Source organism: Mirounga leonina, unplaced genomic scaffold, assembly GCF_011800145.1.
Source record: "Mirounga leonina isolate KUSES-001 unplaced genomic scaffold, KU_Mleo_1.0 Mir_166, whole genome shotgun sequence".
NCBI classification, from domain to species: domain Eukaryota; kingdom Metazoa; phylum Chordata; class Mammalia; order Carnivora; family Phocidae; genus Mirounga; species Mirounga leonina.
Genome location: NW_023270418.1, coordinates 7,171,781 through 7,185,858, shown reverse-complemented (window position 1 = coordinate 7,185,858; position 14,078 = coordinate 7,171,781). Strand labels below are relative to the sequence as shown.

General features: G+C 47.8%; 1 long non-coding RNA gene across 1 annotated transcript in view; it reads left to right on the top strand.

Moving 5' to 3' along the window:
• Nucleotides 1-14,078, top strand: part of LOC118015712 — a 156,241-nt gene that overhangs the window by 2,867 nt on the left and 139,296 nt on the right. The window contains exon 2 of the long non-coding RNA XR_004680687.1: nucleotides 8,662-8,719. This is a non-coding gene — a long non-coding RNA (uncharacterized LOC118015712). The remainder of the gene's footprint in view (nucleotides 1-8,661; nucleotides 8,720-14,078) is intronic.

The window sequence follows — 14,078 nt, the reverse complement described above, 5'->3', positions numbered from 1 at the left end:
ACCAGACAGTGGCAGGTACATAATACATGTTCAATCACTTAAGCTAAACCCGTGTTTTCTTTGCCTTACTAAGCAACGTTTTGCTCTGAGAGCATGAGCAGGGGGAGGGGCAGAGAGAGAGAGGGAGAGGGACAAGCAGACTCCTTGATGAGCAGAGAGCCCGAGGGCGGGACTTGATCCCGGGACCCCAGGATCATGACCTGAGCAGAGGTCAGATGCTTAACCCACTGAGCCCCCCAGGTGCCCCCAGGACTCTCTTTCCTATTGAGACTTGTGCATCAGTACCTCTTTTCCCTTTTTATATTCACCCTTCAGGCCAAGGTTGCTGCCACGTCGGGGATTTGGTCCTGTGTACTCTGGGAAAAGGACTCTGCCAGTAATTCCCACTTGTTCGAGGGCCACAGAAAGCTGTAGTCTTTTCTTCCCCCAGGTCTCACAATCTAGTCTAGACACCCTGATGAGGTGGAGGATGTAATTACACCTTGAAACACTCTGTGCACCAGTAACCCAGTTCCTCATGTGTGTGACTCAAGCCCCAAGAGGTCAGTGGCATCTCATGATTCATGTGTCCAAATAAGCTGGAAGTAGAAACCTCGAGGTCCAGGGTCCAGTTGCTTTTTTTTAAAAGATTTTATTTATTTATTTGACAGAGAGAGACACAGTGAGAGAGGGAACACAAGCAGGGGGAGTGGGGGAGGGAGAAGCAGGCTTCCCGCAGAGCAGGGGGCCCGATGTGGGACTCGATCCCAGGACCCTGGGATCATGACCTGAGCCGAAGGCAGACGCTTAACGACTGAGCCACCCAGGTGCCCACAGGGTCCAGTTGCTTTTAGCACACAGCATTTTTTTTTTTTTACTTGAAACCAATTTCTCCATTCAGTTCATTTCTGTTTAAAGCAACAAACGTGTCTTGTGCATATCCTAGACACACACGCTATGCATGGTGCTCCGTGTGCCATGCTGTGCCTACTGCTGTGCAGATTATTCTCTGGGCTGCCTCATACTCATCCCTGCTTTCCTTGGCCTTGCTCTGCACCTGGGAGACCACGTTTATTGCCAGCATCCCCGGTCTCTTGCCCTCTGGGCTCCCGTTGGAGTCCATCTATGGCAAGGACTCACAGGACGGAGAGTAGACGGTTAGAGGAGAAATAGGTCACCCCTCCCTACTCCTAGCTGGTTCTCCTTTGGCCACAGTTTCTGTCTGGTGACTATTCTTCCACTATTGCAGTTGGAGATGGCTCTCACATAATCTGGTAAGGCCATTTTCTGCTCTTGTCCCTTCCAGGGGGTAACAGCCTCCCTCCATGGCTAGTCCCTGGTACATCTCTACCCTCTGCCATCCTCTTGTCCTGTCCGCCCACATCCCAGAGCCCTCCTTCATGATGCTCTTTCCAGTGAAGTCTTTGCATGTGCCATCTGTTCTCTGGCTGGACCCTGACTGACACTAACAGGATCCTGCCCCCAAGAAGCTCACCGTCTGCTTAGACTTGTTACCCCAAACATCAGTCAGGTGCATGCCATGTCCCAGCTGCTCCATCCATGAGCCGACTTTACCGCTAGCGCACCCTAGTAAGCTACTTTACTTCAGGTAAAAAAGAGGCTTTTATCGCCAGCCAAATAGAAAATGAATATACTTGCCCAGGATAGAAGACAGGGTAAGAAAACAACAGCTTTGTGAAACTCTGCCCCAGGATTATTGTGGTTAGGAGACTACACTGGGTGCTCTGCTTAGGTTGGAATCTTGGTTCTCCTGCTTCCCAGCTGTATGACTGTAATGAAGCCACATAACTTCTCTGTGCCTCAGTTTCTTCATCTCTAAACTGAAAATCACGATTCTATTCTACTTCAAAGGGTTGCGAGGATTCACTCAATTAATTTATGTGAACATGTGTAAAGCTTACAACACTAGCAGGCACCCAGATAGCACTACATGGATTTAAGCCCCCTTGTGTGATGATGATGATGATGATGATGATGATGATGATGACGGTATGGTGATGGGGTTATCTGACTCGGGCTCTGAGCTGGAGCATTATTAGCAAGGGGCTGAAGACACATCAGCCCCAGGCCAAGGCTTTCTCCCAGATGTAATGGGAGTTTGGAAAGAACTGTCTTGTTTTGTGGTTCAGTGTTGTTTGTTTCTCTGTGTACCATCTAAAATTATTGATGTGCCACAACAGTTTGTCTCGGGGACCAGCAGTGGAACATCTCCTTACACTTTAGGAGACATGGACAAGGAAATAACTGTTATGTCACAGCAAACAAACAATAAGCAAAATGTAAGAGGCAGCACAGAGGGATGAGTGACAAACTCGGGGGGTGTAGATCTCGGGGGGAGGCCTTTCATTAGGCTTATCAGAGTCTGGATTGGGGTTGGAAAATGCAGATAAAGGTTTCTCAGGGATAGAGGGAATAAATAGCCTGGTTGCAGGCAGGTGCATAACTTAGCAAGTTATGTTCAGTAAAGGACAATATCACAAAGAAGTAACAACTCCCTAACAGAAAGAGGCAGCAATGGCTGAAGAAGAACTGTCTAGAGCAGCAGTTCTCAGTGTGTGGTTCCCAGAGCTGCAGCATCAACAAGACTTAGGAACTTGTTAGAATGCACATTACCAGGCTCCCAAACCTCCTGAATCAGGAACTCTGGGGATAGGACCCTCCCAGCAGACTGTGAGTCTTATGCATGCTGGAGTTTGAGAACCACTGGTCTAGAGGAAGATGGGAGAGTATTAGTAGTAAACGAGCATGAGATTTTGCACACAATACCAGCGAGGGCCCTTCGATGAGCACTCTTTCTGTGGCAGGTGTTGTGCTAGTCACTCTGTCTGTTCTGTCTCCTGTAATCCTCACAACAACCCTGACAGGTAGATACACTATTATGTCTGTTTTATAAATGAGCATGTGGAAACTTGGGTTGGAGTTTGATAACCATTTCTCCTCCAAAGCAATAGAACCTAGAATAATGAAGCCATTGGGTGGTGGAAAGAAAGCCAGAGGATAGATTCAAAAATGATTGTCAGAAGATTGCCTACATGGGGTGCCTGGGTGGCTCAGTCGTTAAGCGTCTGGCTTTGGCTCAGGTCATGATCCTGGGGTCCTAGGATTGGGCCCCACATCGGGCTCCCTGCTCAGTGGGGAGCCTGCTTCTCCCCCTCCCACTCCCCCTGCTTGTGTTCCCTCTCTCGCTGTCTCTCTCTCTGTCAAATAAATAAATAAAATCTTTAAAAAAAAAAAGATTGCCTACATGTGGAATTTAAGAAACAAAACAAATGATCATAGGGGAAAAAAAAAAAAGAGGCAAACCAAGAAACAGACTCCTATAGAGAACAAACTGATGGTTACCAGAGGGGAGCTGGGTGGGGGGATGGGTGAAATAATGATGGGGATTAAGGAGTGCACTTGTGCTGAGCACCTGGTATTCTATGTAAGTGTTAAATCACTAAATTGTATACCTGAAACTAATGTTACACTGTATGTTAACTAGCTGGAATTTAAATAAACTCCGCTGCCCCCCCGAAAAGATTGCCTACAGCAGCATTGCCCCATGAACTTTCTGTGGTGGTGGTAAAGTTCTGCATCTGCACAGTCTGATACGATAGCCACAAGCCACATGTAGTTAGTGAGTTGACTAGTGACTACTAGTGTGACTACTGTCACCAAGGAACTGAATTTTACATTTTATTTAATTTTAACGAATTTAAATATAAGTAGCCAGATGGGGCCACTGGCTACCATCTCAGACAGTGCAGGTCTAAAATCATAGAGCAGGTAAGTTCAGGGGCAGGACTTGACCCTAGGTCTGCCTGACTCCCAAACCATGGGTTTGTCTGCTATTGCTCCTAACATAGAGCATCGCTTGCCCATTGTCCGAGAAGTACTGGGATATTTTCCTGGTCAAGTCCCCGGGAAATTACCTCCCTGACTTGGGGTGGCTCTTTGAGCACCATATCCTTAGCTGATAAGTGTTTGCTCTGTGATTGGAAGTAAGGCATAGAAATGAGTTACACAAGCTAACGCCAAAATGTTCCCCATGTAATGGGAGACCGCTGACTGGTGGCTGTCAGAGCAAAGAGGTTGCATACTGACATCATCCCTTCCTGAGCTTTTACTGTACCCCCCGCCCTGGCCCTTAGGTCAATATTTGACATTGGGTGGCCCAACTAAAGACTCCAGGAGGTCTCCTGGAAAAGATATTTCTTAAACTGAATTCCAGAACTTGAGCACATTTTATTTTTGACTTGCTTGATTCTCCATGGAGCTGATGGAACATTGCAAACTCCTGCTCCCAGGAATTCTTGGCCTCATCAGCCCTGTAAACTGTCCAGATCCACCCCTTGCCTTTCTCTCCACCATCCAATGACCTCATTATTCTAGGCCAGGGGTTGGCAAAGTTTTTCTGTCATGAGCCAGGTAGTAAATATGTCAGACTTTGGGAGCCATGGAAGGTCTGTTTCATATTCTTCTTTGCATGAGTTTGGTTTTTTTTTTTTTCCTTTTTTGTTTGTTTGTTTTAAAGGCAACCCTTTAAAAATGTAAAAACCATTCTTAACTCTCAGGCAGAATTTGGCTCAGCAGTCATAGTTTACTCCCTGTTCTAGGTTCTCTTGGGAACAAATATTTATCAAACTTCAATGGGCACAAGGATATTCTGGGCAAGCTTGTTGACACCGCAGATCCCTGTGTTCCTCAGAGATTATGGTTTAGCGACGTTGGGCTAGAGTGTAGGAACTGTATGGTTGGTTAAACAAACAGGCTAAGCAACAGTTCTAATACAAATGGCCCATGGACCACCTTTTGAGAAAATCCGTTAGAGATGCAAGGGCAGTTTGAGCTCGTTCAGTGACCAGCCCCATCAATTGACAGATCAGGGAATTGAGGTCCAAGGCAGGGAAGGGAAAGGAAGGGACCAGGCCTGAGAGTTCCTGCATTAGGGCCACAGAGAGAGTGAGTTGTAAGAGGAAGATGGTGCTGCCAAAGGCAGAACAAGAAGATGGAGAGAAACTTGGATCTTTGGTGATTTAATTTAGCTGCTGGGAACAAGGCTCCTCTGAAGGTCGCCATACCGTGGCACTTTCAACAAAATGCCCTTTATTGCTTAAGCCACTTTGAGTGAGATTCTCTATTGCTGGCAGTTGAAAGCACCCTAACGGATACAGACCCCTCTTTCCACCAGTCTTCTTTGATCCACCTCTTTTGAGAGAACCGTCTTTGAAGGAATACTCCCAAGGCATCATCCAAATGTTTAATCCTTTAAATGTCAAGGCCTTTGTAATAGGCTGGGTAGGTCACACATACCTCCCTGCACCTAAAGGCAGAGTGTACAGAGTTGAATTGAAAGTGGGCCAGGTCTGGAATTGGGAAAATTTGGCTTGTAATCTTGCTTCTATCATCATGTAAGTGTTTGAAATGGGTAAATTACTGAATTCTCTGGGCCTAGCTTTCTCATATGGAAAATGACAGGGGTGGAAAGAATTATTTTTTAGGCCACTTTTGTTCAAGGTATTCCCATTGCATTCTAATTGTCAACACTGATCTCCTTGATGTTTCTAAACTCACTCCTTCCTTCTCCCTCTTCCTCCCCATATCTTCTCTCTTTGTATTCTTTCTCTTCCTTCCCTCTTCCTTCCTCCTTTCCTCTCTCTTTCCTTCCCTTCTTCATTCCTCCCTCTCTTCTTTCCTTCCTCCCTTTCTTCCCTCTTTCTTCTTTCCATCTCTCTTTCTCTTTCTCTCTCCTCTCCCCTTCCCCTCTTTTTTTTTTTTTCTTTCCAGAGAAGAAACACAAAAAACCGCCAGAGCACTGACTTTGGCCCATTCTATTCTTTCCTGACAGAAATTATATCCCTGAGGAGCTCACATGTATTTGCATTTGAATCAACAACCCTCAAAGGTCTAGGAAACTTGAACATTTCCTTCCGAGTTTAAAGAATGGAGCTAATGGACAAAACATGAATTTTGATCAGGTGGAAACACACTTTTTTTTTCATGTGGTAAAAAAATAATCAGACAAGTCAATTGAACAGTAACAAGATTAAAAAAGAAAAAAAAGAGGCGCTCACAGCTCAGTGTGGTAGTGCTGGTGGAGTGAGCTCTCTGAGCCCCGGACCCCGGGAGAGCAGTCACCATTTCTTGGCAGGTTTTTCTCCTTGCTGAGGGAGGACGTTATGGAATTCCACCTTCAACATGTTGTGACAGGAGCCAGGGAGGCCTAGGTGGTTGGAGCTCACACTCCAACACGTGAAATCATTCTCATTTGAGTTTTAATAACGTTTATTCTTTTTTCCTTTAAATCCTAAAGCATTACATGTTCAAAGCAGAAAATGAAGTAAAACAGAAAAAACACAAAGGAAAGAAGCAGAAATACAAATCACCAGTAATCCCACAACCCAGAGATGACCACATGTGGTTTTTTAACTGTTTTGTTTCAACAATTTCTTTTCTAGTCACCAAAGCCATATATGCTCAATGCTCAAGCAAATGCTAAAAAGAAAAATTAATCACTGCTAATCCTACAGCCAACAGTCGCCGGAGTCTCTGAATGCCCCACCCTGCCCAGCCCTCCCAGCTGGGCCCCATGCACCAGGATTTCGTGTTCTGAGAACTGTGGGCATTGGGCCTAGCAGAGAGGCATAACATATTTGGTTCAGTGCTTTGGAACGATGTCCCACTGAGGGCTGGACCCAGAGAAGGGTCTGTGCACTGGAAAACCAGCTCTGCAGAAACACACAGCCACCAGGGCTCCCCTCCCTGCATCAGAATTTAAACAGTGTCTGGAACTCTCCCACAAGGGCTTTTTTAAACTGGTTGGAATGCCGGCTGTACTCACAGGCGGCAATATGGCCTAAAACACGTTTGTTTGTTTTTTTTAATTTGCAGAGTTAGCTTCTGATGTCATAATATAATTGACCCTCTTTCTCTCCAGACCTTTCCTTTTTCTGTCTTTGTTACTTCTTCTAGAAATGAACCATCACTCTACCCAACACCCAGGCTCCCCTTTGTTTGGCCTTATCTTTTTTGCCCAGAGAAAGTCCTAATGATTTTCCTACTAGATATATATGATGAAGAGTAGTGGGATAAGCATTCTACTGGCCCTGGAATCAGTTTGACTTGGATTTGAATTCTGCTCCTGCACTTACCAGCATGTGAGCTTGGATGAATTAATTAACCTTCTTGAACCTCTCTTTCAGGCTCTCTAAAAGGTTACAGCAGTCATGAGTAAAAGGTTACTATGTGCTTTACACTCTTCTTACTGCTTTGCATACATTAACTCATTCAGTCCTCATGACTACCTTATAGGTAATCATTATTCTCATTTTACTGGATAGAGAAATTGGCCCAGAGAGGTTAAGCCACTTACCTTAGGTCACACAGCAAAGTGGCCAAATCAGAGTTCAGACTCTGTTCTGAACTATTCCTCCACTTACCCCTCCAGTTTACTCCAAAAGGTATCACAAGAGTTGAGTGGGAATGTATGTAGAGTGCCTAAAGCCTGACCAATCTACATGCTTCACTTTTCTTTAAAAAAGTCTTAGAAAATTTTCCTTTCTAAATATTATTATCCTGTCTTTCCCCCCGCCAACTTTTTTTTGGTTAGAGTTGCAAAATCGGAATTTTAGGAATGCAGGTGGTCTATAAATTTTTAATGGCGAGGTCATAAAAACACAATTGTGTACTGTGCGTTTACTATGTTCCAAGTACTGTGCTAAATATTTTAAATAAATGATCTTAATGAGTTGTCATGGTAGCCCAGTGAGGTATGCACTGTACTGTCCTCATCCCATAGATGGCGCGACTCTGTTTGGTGTGGTTAAGTAACCTGGCCAAGGTCACACAGGTGAGGGACAGAGCCAAGGTTCAAACCGAGGCTGCTTCACCTTAGATCCTGGAATCTTCATCAGTTTTGCTAAAAGAACACTGTTCTTTGTGGTGATAAAGCTTTTCTCGAGATGGGGGTGGGGTTGGGAAGAAATAGGTGGGATTCTCTCTGAGAGGACGTGAAATGGTCCTTCCAGGAGGAATGTTGGCAGATATTGCTCTCGTATCCGGGGGTGGGGGCATCACTGCAGAGCCCCAGTCATGGAGACATCTGATGGAGCAAGGGCGTGTGCATGTGGCTGAAAACATTTGGAGGGACTTGACAGTGTAGACCCCCAGCCTTCTTCTTGTGTCACCTACGAGCTGTCCTGATAGACATAGGGGAGGAGGAGACTTTCAGACATTTTCTTAGCACAGGGACCAGAGTGTGGGGGTGTAGGGCACAGGCAGTGAGATTAGGAAATGAAGGTGGAATCACAGTCAACCTTGAAGGGAGTGGGGCTTGGGCTGCAAGGCTTTTCTTCCTCTTTCTTTCCTTCCTTCCTTTTTTTCTTTTTAAATATTTTATTAATCGTATTTCCTTTGCCTGGTGTGAGAAGGAAGGGGGAAGGAATTAAATTTATAGAGCACCCTACCATGTGCCAGATGCTTTCTACAGACATTGTCTCTTTTCAGCCTAATGACAATTTTTCAAGATAGATAGCACTGGCCCCACTTCACAGATGGGAAAACCAAGGCCAGGAAGCCTAGGTGACTTGTTTAGGATCATGAAGAAGTAAAATAGTGGAGCTGGAATTTGAAATCAGACCCTTGTGACTCCAAAGCCTGTTCTCTTTCTCTGGGGCCCAGGAACGAAACTACACGAGTGTGACTGAAGGCCAACGGGCACGGACCGAGTGCTGTCCAGGTATGTTGTCATGCAGCGGAGCAAGCCCTTGGTGACCAAAACACACAGTCTGGCGTCAAGACTTGTCCTCCCCTGGGCAAGAAATGGAATTCTTGCCATGTCCACACTGTTTGCTAAAGTGGTTTTGTTCCAGAGATGACTGCTTGCTTGTTTTCAATTTCAACTGTGACACAATAAAGAAAGCTCTAAATGAATGTTAGAAAATGTTTTCAGGGAGCAGAACACAGTGGTGAACTTGGGGGTAGTGAGTGACCTCACAGGAAGCCATTCTTTTTTTTTTTTTTTTTAAGAGAGCGAGGGAGTGTGCGCGCGCACATGCGAGCGAGGCGGGAGGGAGAGAATCCCAAGCAGACTCCCCGCTGAGTGCGGAGCCCTGGCGCGTGCGTGGGGGCTTGATGCAGGCTCGACCTCACAACCCTGAGATCATGACCTGAACCGAAGTCGAGAGTCGGGCGTTTATCCGACTGAGCCACCCAGGCGCCCTTCGCAGGAAGGCGTTCTTACTGGAAGTTTCTTCAGTTCAAAGTCTGCTGGCTTCTGGATGGCTCCTCCAAGAGCGGCACCTCAGCCGCCCTCCTGATGAAGTCATGCCAGAGACCTTTCCTCTGACTGGGAGGAACCCCATCTTGGCTCCTGTCCGCAGGCAGCTGGGGCAGTCCAGCCCAGGGGATTAGTGGGATTTGTGCCCAAGCCAGAGAGATCTGCCCCCAGCGAGCAGGTCAGTGACTTCTGAATGACCCAGTGCCCTGAGACAAACGGCCCCTGGGCCTCTGCACCCTCCCTCCCTCTTCCTGGAGAAGCCGGCTCCCTCAGGCCTGGAGTCTCTCTGCTCACTCAGTCTGGTGGGGAGAGCAGGGGGCAGCCTGCAAGTTTCACTGGGGAGAAGGAACGCTGGGCCACACAGCCCTTCCACCGCAGGCAACTGCACGTGGAATTTTCCCCGACGTCTGTGCTGTTCTCCTGTTTCCCAACCTGTTCACCCGTGCTTGGAGTTGGCTTTCCAGCTCAGGGAAAATACTCGGAGCTGCCAGGCCACCAGTTTAGCCTTGAGGCTGTGACTAAATAAATAAGAGGGACCCCTCCCCCAACTGGATCAGTTTATTTTCAAAGAAAGGGCTTTCCGCAGATGTCCCCACGGAGCCAACGGGAAGGACTGTGGGCAGCGGACTCCCATAGCCACACACGGGCAGCTGCAGGACCCTCTCCCTGACCCGCTTCAGTCACGCCGTGATTGATGATGGCAATGGGAAAATAGCAACTGCAGATGGACAGGCAGTGGGATAAGCAAAAAACAATAGCGCTGTTCCTGGCACCTGTCCCTGGCTGAGGTTGGGGAGGCGCTCTCAAGTAGTCCTGTGATGACAAACATGGGTTTTGGAGGCAGACAGGTTGAGTTCAAATCTCACCAACATCACCGCCGGGCTGGGTGAGTCAGGGTGAGTTTGTATCACTGTTCTGAGTCTCAGCTTCCTGGGAGGGGGTGCAGATCGTCGCGCTTGTCTCGGGGCTGTCATGAGGATTGAATGAGCGAAGACCAGGGAAGGTACTGACAGCAGAGCCCGGCAAATAACTGCGATTGATTGTTTGCCGATTGTATAAAATACTCAGCTTGGCACCACAGAGATGGGATCCTGGAATGCCAGCGTTGGGAGGGAGCTTGTCTGAAGCCAAATTAATTTCATCCACTCCTCGGATGGGTGAGGGTCCTGAAGATCAGAGGGGGACAGTGGCAGGTCCAGGATCCCACTCCCCCCACTGCATCACTGCCTTCTCTCCCTCTGAGGAACACCCAGGCCCCTGCTTTGCTCATCAAACTTAGTTTGGGGTTTGACAAGTTAGGTTTGCTTGGGAGAAATTCTGTTCTGCGGTGTTGCACTGAAAGGGTCCAGGCTGCCAGTTTCGTTTGGTTTGGTTTGGGAATCAGTGGCCTGGTGGGAAAAAGACACTAGACTTGGCAGCTGCAGAAATGGGTTTAAATCTTACCTGCAACACGTCAATTTTGTGGCCGCGGGCCAGCCACTGAACCCTCTGAGACGGTTTCCACAGCCCTTCCCAAAAGGTCTGTCTGCCTATTTTCGGATGCATGGGTGGGTGAGAGTCCTCCTCGGTCCCTTGGTGTATGGTGCTGGTTCCCACAACTCACTCTGAGACATCTTTGTTTGCAAACGGATGTTTAACTTGCTGTGAAAAAGGGGGAGAGAATGGAGGAATGTCTCGCGCTGCCATAGTGCTGACATCACTCCCCCTGAGACTCAGTTTCCTCTTTTGTAAAATGGAGATATAAACTGTACCTACCTCAAAATCTGTTGGTGAAGATGAAATGAGTTAATATAGAGCTTAGAACAATGCTGGGTGCATAGTCTTCAATCAGTGTCGCTGCTATTATAATTAAGGGTCAGGTTGCAGGGATTAGGTACTTGCAAACCCTTTCCCTGCCTCCCCCCCTCCCAGCCAATTTTGTGCCTCAGTGGCTGGGTTGGTGGCCTTTGTCATGAGATAAGGGGGTGGCAGAGCTGCTGCTGGGTGGAGTGGTGGCATGGGAGTTACCCAGGAGTCACGGGAACAAGAGAGCATTGATTTGCAACCCTGGCATGAATTTGGGGTAGAGATCTGGAAGCCTGGACTTTCTCTGTGGCTGGTGGCCATGAGAGCCACATATTACGTCATTCCTGTTTTGTTTTGTTTTGTTTTGTTTTGTGTTTTTTTTTGCAACTGGAGCAGAGCAGAGGCTTTTGGTTCCAACAGGAGCCTTGGGCAAGGCCAAGCAAAGAAGTAGGGCAGCTGTTGGGAGAATTCAGGCAGGAGCGGGCTCAGCGCCCAGGCCAGCAGCCTGTGACGGGGAGGAATGTAGTGAAACGTGACATCTGCTGCCCAACGCATCCCCACATGGCCCGCCCTTGTCCTGCTGCTTAGGAGAAGGAAGGAAACCAGCCTTTTCCCACTGCTATTGTGTACCTGACAGGGTCATCAATCGTACTCAGCTCATCCTCATGACCTCTCAAGCTGGTGATTCTTTCTCTTCTATGGAAGAGGAAGAGGAGATGCAGAAGTGTCCCAGGGTGCAGGGAGGGGCGGAGCCAGCGTTCAGGCCTGGAGCCCCTACTCCCAAGTCCATGCTTCTTCCCCGGCCCCAGCTAGTTCTCGCTGGCCCGGCCACCCTATCACCCGCAGCATCTGGCTTATCTAATCAGAGCATGCAGGGCCAGAGGAGACACAAAGACATGTCGAGGCACCCAGATCCTGGATTTAACGGCCCGAAAATAGAGAAGCTTGAGCCCAAGACCCCTTCCTGGCTCAAGTACTAATCCCTGCCTTTCACCTTCCCGCCCCCAGTGCCCCAGGCAGACCTTTGGCCTGGAGGGGCACCCTGTCCCAGTGCCAGCCCAGCAGGCTTGGCTGAACAACAATAGCTGGAAGGGCCTCTTAGAGCAAGTACTTCCTGAAGTGCCCAGAACAGCCACTGTCCCCACAGCTCAGGAACAATCACAGCTCAGCCAGCTTCCTCACTCCTTGCAGGGCCTCAGGCACTCCGGGCAGGGCCTCAGGCACTCCGGGCAGAGCCCCTGGGTCTGCTGCTTTGGGCAGGGACAGGCAGACAGCAAGAGCAGGGCTCTAGAGTCTAGAACACACGTTGGGATATATATTTTTCCCCCACATTGAAGCTGGAGGAAAAATTCCGGATTCTTACTTTTCTTTATCCTTCCTGTTAACCAACTGCCTCATCCTTGATCTCTGTAGGACTGTCATCTTTCTTTGGGATTTTTAAACAAACAAGGAGAAAGAGGGCGGGGAGGCCAAAGGGAAAAATAAATTCTGGAATCAGACTATACACTTGGTTGTTCATTCAGCAGCATTGAATGAGGCCTGCTATGTGCCAAGCACAATGGGGTATAGAAAGGAATTATTCAGCATTCACTCATTAAGTTATGTATTTATCTACTCATTTCATAATAATGATAGCGCTCCTGCCAAGTTCCAAGCATTGTGGATGTGGCCAGGACTCGGCAACGTGGGCCCTGCCCCATGTGGGAGGTAGACGGGGGAACCAGCAGTTGACTACCCGGTTTATTTGGTGAGTTCTGGGACGTTTAGGGCGGTGAAGGGCAAGAACAGCAACTCCTGACCAAGAGTCCTGGTGGATGGACAGGACAGAGCCCAAGGGAAGACGAAGTCAGGCTGTGGGCTGAGAGAGTGTATAGGAAGAGGTATTAGCATCTGTGAAGGCTGGGGGTGGGAGAATGCATGTTTTCCAAGAAACATCAAGGTGGTCCCGATGGCTGGAGAGTGGGAGGAAGAATAGCATCTAGTGGTCACAGTCGGTATGCTCCAGCCTGCCCACGCCACTTTTTACTGTGGGTCCTCTGCCCAAGCTGTTCACCTTGCCGTGACTCACTTTTCTTGTCTGCAAAATGCAAAGGATGAAAATAAGAGTACCTACTTCATAGGTAGTGATAAAAATGAAAACGGGCTAATACATATCAAGTGTACCCGGTGAGCAGTTAGCATTACAGAAGTGTCTGCTGTGATTAGGTGGGGGATGGGCGGGAAGGTGGGAGAAGTGAGCAGTTCCACATGCTTGAAATGAGCTCCGATCCTGGGCCGGGCACTAGCAGACCAAGCAGAATCAGAAGGACTCAGCTCCTGCCTGCAGGGAACTTGCAATATTCCCTTGCTGTTAAAAACTTGGACCTGGAGTCAGAGAGACCCGGATTCCAATCTCATCTCATTTGTGTGACTTTGGGCAAATGATTTGCCCTTTTGGAGCCTCACTTTTCTTACCTGTAAAATGGGCATAATGAGAGTCCATTCCTTATAGCGTCAAGGTGAGGGTTATCTGAGATAATATATGTAATGTAAATAGCATAGAAGGTACAGGGTTAGAAAAATGATAGCTATTAACACAGTTGGTATAAAATGAAAGAGAAATATTACAAGGGAGAATACCTTCTAATAACCGGGACGGTGATGCCCTTAGGTACAGTGGTTACAGCCTCTCAGCGGCTTCCCATTGCTCTAGAATAAAGATGTGCTTAATTCATAGGCTTCATCTCCTGTCTTCATCCTTCCTGCTCTCTCTTCACTTCATCTATCCTGCTTGTATGTGCTCTGTCTAGAGGTTCCACTCCCAAACCTTCAGATCACAGGTAAAAGAAACTCGTTCACTAGCGGAAGCCTCCCCTGACCCAGATGTGGTCAGGTACGTGCACCCACCCCACCCACCCCCCCGCAGTCTCGTTTTGTTTACTGCCTGTCGCCCCATCTAGGGCATAAGATCCATGAAACCAGAAGTCATATCTGTTTTACTTATTATTGTATCTCTGGCACTAAGTATGGTTTCCATAATAAGAAACCAATAAAT